This window comes from Lissotriton helveticus, chromosome 1_2 (assembly GCF_964261635.1).
Source record: "Lissotriton helveticus chromosome 1_2, aLisHel1.1, whole genome shotgun sequence".
Classification (NCBI taxonomy): Eukaryota; Metazoa; Chordata; class Amphibia; order Caudata; family Salamandridae; genus Lissotriton; species Lissotriton helveticus.
In genome coordinates, this window is record NC_136058.1 from 226,253,571 (window position 1) to 226,258,436 (window position 4,866).

Genomic DNA, 4,866 nt, shown 5'->3' on the forward strand with positions numbered 1-4,866 from the left:
AGATAGATAGATAGATAGATAGATAGATAGATAGATAGATAGATAGATAGATAGATATTAAAATGTACACTTGATAAAATAGGCAGCAGTGTGATCATTTGCTCTGAAAATCATCACCTACCTATTTAAATATTAGTGTTTGAGAATACCCTAACCAGCATCGTGGTTTACGATCTTTTACGACATTAGAGCAAAAGAAAAGTGCAGCTGAGAGTCTATCGCCGCGGTTTCAAAATTCAGAAAAATCAGAAAACAGTCCCTATGGTGGTGTATGTTCCGGGTGATTAGCATGTGCGAAAACCGATACTATGCATGCAAAATACAAAAAAAATCATATTATGAAAAGTCTGAGTAATATTATAATTATAATAATTGACTTTCCACAGACAGCCCCTGCTCTCTCCTGTCACCCTCGGCAGGGTGCACCTTGACTGTTAGCAACCCCTTCAATGAGCTATAAATCGGCACAGACAGGTGACAGGTAGGTTCCATTTTAGAGAGGACGGCCCTGGTGGGGTTGGCTTTCCCTGACTCTTTGAAAGATCGGCTTGGTTTATAGGGCTTCTCTTTTGAAGTAGACATCCATCAGTTTCCCTCAGATAAACACTCACGCCTCCCTTGGCCCTTACAGTGAACTTATTAGAAATTTCTTTAGAACACCACATTTTTGGAAGTTAGATTCCGTGTTCTTTTCTTTTCTTTTTTTTCCTTGGGCCGTCGGCAAACGGCATTTTTTACTTTAGGAATAAATAAATAGAAAGTCTTTTTTGACAATTTTCACAGACATTTATTTGAATTGTTTCCCAAACGACAAGCCGGACAGTGCGTGTGTTTTTCCACAGAGGATACTGAAATATTCACAGATCGCTAATAATAAAATAGAAAACACGCGATGCGCCCCCAGCGAGCGGAGATCTGTCAGAGGTATGTCAGCTGTACACCTTCCACTCGTTCACCTACAGATAATTACACATATGCCAAAAACGGAAACTTTTCAACGGGGTTAAAGTTCGTGCTCTAAGAAATCAATGTTTCCTGACGTAGGACATAGTAATGTGCACTCGAACAATAAAACTATTTTTTAAATCTTTTAAAAACCCTGAGGCTTCCGCAGACAGTGCCTTTTACTTAAGTTTTTTTTATTTTAATAGTCGCCAAACATGTTTACTAAAATAAATAATTTAAAATCTCTGTTTTAAACAAAAAAGTCCATCCAGCACAGGCCTGTTTGTGTTAATATTTATGTCATGTTTCTGCGTCTAAATTTCAATTTAATATTGCAATATGCCTGGCACAGCATGCCCTTGTTGACTATTTTATTATTGTTTTTTGTTCTTTTACACCCAGTATAGATACATACATCGCTTCTCTGTGTATGTAAAGCTGTTCCTTCTTACTAAGTATTCTCCAGCGAGTTTAGACTTAACTGTCTGAAATCATTTTGCGATACCTCACAAAAAGTACACAGGGTGCCAGGTTGGCTTAATATGTTCGATTATTGACGTAAAAAGGTTTCAAGTTCTGGAAAGAAAAGTGGAATTTCATCGAGACACATTTGAAGAGTGTCTCGAGAGGGTCATTTAAAATAGTTCTGCAATTAACATTCGACATTACCTGTCCACTTATTTACACTTCATAAATAATCTTTACAGCCGCATTTCCCCAGAGTCACCTCCTGCGGCGTCACTTTGTGCCAAGAAGCGCAGTAGCTCCTACCTTGTCCACACACAATGTTTTGTTTTTAAAAATGGCAGCTGTTCAGGTTGGCGATTTTGCTGGAAAAGTTCTGTCCGGCTGGCAGCAGGGCCTCATGGGCCAGGCTGAGGTGGTTCTGCCCGGATGCCAGGCCGGGGGCGAGCATGGCCAGCACCTGCGCCTGGCCGCCCCCCTGCGCGGAGTAGGGCGCCGTGGGGGCGCTGGGCGGGGCGCCCGCCGCCCCGATGATGTTGTCTATGGAGAAGGAGGAGGGCCTGCTGGCGGAGTCGGTCTTTAGGGTCTGCAGCAGGGGCAGCGTGGGGCTGAGCGAGGGGTAGAAGGGCTTGCGGGCCAGCTCTCCCCCCAGGAAGGAGGGCAGGCTGGGCGTGGAGAAGGGCAGCGGGCAGTGGGAGGCCTGGAAGGGGAAGCCGGCCGCCCCGTGGTGGTGGTGGTGGTGCGGCTGGTGGAAGTTGGGCATGGGCAGGCCGTAGGTGTAGCCGTAGGGGCCGTAGCCGAAGCCGGGCATGAAGCCGGGCGAGTCCCGCAGCAGCTCGGAGGCCTGCTGCCGCTTGAAGCGCTTGCGGCGCCGCAGGAAGCTGCCGTTGTCGAACATGTCCGCGGACTCGGGGTCCAGCGTCCAGTAGTTGCCCTTGCCCGGGTTGCCCGGCTCCCGCGGGATCTTGACGAAGCAGTCGTTGAGGGACAGGTTGTGGCGGATGGAGTTCTGCCAGGCCGGGAACTTCTCCCGGTAGTAGGGGAAGCGCTGCGAGATGAACTCGCAGATCTCGCTGAGCGTCAGGCGCTTCTTGGGGCTCTGCAGGATGGCCATGGTGATGAGCGCGATGTACGAGTAGGGCGGCTTCACCAGCGCGCTCTTGGCCGGCGCGCCGGGGGACGAGGCCCCCGCCGGGCCCCCCGACGCCGGCTCGTCAGAGTCGTTGTCCGAGTGGTAGTCCGCGCCCGCCAGGTCCCCCACCACGTCGATGTCGGTGTCCTCGGACAGGGTGGAGGTGTCAGACATCTCCGCGCCCAGAGTCATGGTCCCGTCGGCGGGGAGAGGGGTCTCCGGCAGCCTCGACCCCCCGGACCTCTCTGCGCTCCTGGGGGGGTGCAGCGGGCGTGGGGCTGGCTGGTGGGGGGCCCTGATTGCAGGAAGGAACGACCCAGGGGGCCAACACGCTTTGGCAGTCCAGGTGCCCCCGGCTAGGCAGTATTCAGGTGACCCCGGCTGGGCAGTCAAGCACCCCCGCTGGGCAGTCTTCAGGTGCCCCCGACTGGGCAGTTTTTAGGTACCCCCGGCTGGGCAGTATTCAGGTGCCCCCTGCTGGGCAGTATTCAGTCTTCATGTGCCCCCGGCTGGGCAGTTTTCAGGTGCCCCCGGCAGGCAGTCTTCGGGTGCCTCCGACTGGGCAGTCTTTAGGTACCCCCGGCTGTGCAGTATTCAGGTACCCCCGGCGGGCAGTCTTTAGATACCCCCGGCTGGGCAGTCTTCAGGTACCCCCGGTTGGGCAGTATTCAGGTACCCCCGACTGGGCAGTCTTTAGCTACCCCCGGCTGGCAGTCTTCAGGTGCCCCAGGATGACAGTCTTCAGGCGCCCCCAAATGTGCTGGGTTCAGGGCAGACCAGACCCTGCAAGGCGCTGGTGTCCCATGACAGGTCGGGTCGGCAGGCTCCTGACTGGAGTCTGCGGCCACCCCAGGGCAGCAGAGCTGGGGCTCCCCCTGCCTGTCCCGGCTCCTCGGTCTGCTCAAACTCCGGGACCCTCGCCGCAGAGCCGTCGTGGGACCCCTGTGCACCAAGTCTGAGCCCCTCTCGCCGCGGCAGAGTCCAGAGTCCGTCTGAGAGGACGCGGCTTGTACCGAGGCGCCGACTCCTCGGCCAATCACCGGCTCAAGTCACAGCACCCCCTAGCGGCGCTCCGCGGAACCAGCAACTTCCCAAACTCCTGCCGCCTCCGAAGTTCCTCTCAGTGCCTGAAGTGCAGAGTGCTGAGGGAGGGGCACCCCCGGGTCACACCCCCTGGGTGGTCTCCCACCGCCTGTTCGAGGGGCAGCACCCTCCGCGCGCTCCAGCCGCCACTCGGGACGTGACGGATCCGAGCGGCCGGACCTAATGTACTCGTGTCCGTGGCACCCTCTGAGGCATATATCCCACCGCCGGGTCACGTGTGTGCTGACGTGATCTCAGCCTCTGCCGACGCGACTCGAGCACCACACACACCACACGCACACCCAACACAGCACACCCCACACACGCACACCCCACAGACCGCACGCCCCGCACCGCCGGCGGCGGCCTCGCACCCGCAACCTTCTGTCAACGAACCCTCTGCTCCGTTTCTCCCACTCAGACCCGTCTTAGTGACATTAAATCAGCACAACTGAACACCCGGCGGCTGACACACTGTCAATATTTTAACTTTCGAAAGTCCGCTGCAGATCTGCGGCACGTTTCTCTACTTGGATATTTCGTTTTCTTCTCACACTAAAATGTTTCTGCCGCTGGTTAAGCGCATTGAAGCCCACCCAAGGTCCTTTGTAATGTCACAAGTACAGCAGTGTTTCCCGCCGAGCGACCGTCGCACAGCAGCGCGCGGTTCACCGCGCAGAAGACATCTGCGGTCTTCAAACATTATATACAGAACCCGAGGTCGCTGTCACCGGCGAAGGACGTGGGCGGTCGGAGCACACCTGCACCCGCGAAGCTTCCTGCAAATCGCGTACCGGCAACCACTTCAACGTTTGCAAAATTGATTTAGTTCCGAATAATTTCAATACAGCATGTGCACAACAATTGACACATGTGTAATAGTGCGTATTCGAGGAAGTGTCGTCAATAAACGTTTTCTATATTTGTCCATTCTTACGTTAATTGTTTATAACTACAATAGTGTCCAAATTCGTAATGTTATAAAACGTGCTCTATCGATAATGAACCCTCTCTATATAGTAAGAGATGAGAGGTTTAATATGAGCGGATCACTAATATTGTGGTAATATGTAACACGCTTTAACGGTAATCCGCGTTTTCTAAAATGTAAAACATGACATATTTCTAAGCAAAATTATGTGTAAAATGTACAATTGTAAGGGTGTGCTTTGCCGGTAAAACAGTTTCCAATTAGGAACAAGAACCACGTTTAAAACCGTCTATAAATAGAATTAGGTACA

At 52.8% G+C, this 4,866-nt stretch overlaps 1 pseudogene; it reads right to left on the minus strand.

Moving 5' to 3' along the window:
- Positions 1-778: 778 nt before the first annotated feature.
- LOC144807830 (forkhead box protein D2-like) lies at positions 779-3,674 on the minus strand (annotated as a pseudogene).
- Positions 3,675-4,866: the final 1,192 nt, after the last annotated feature.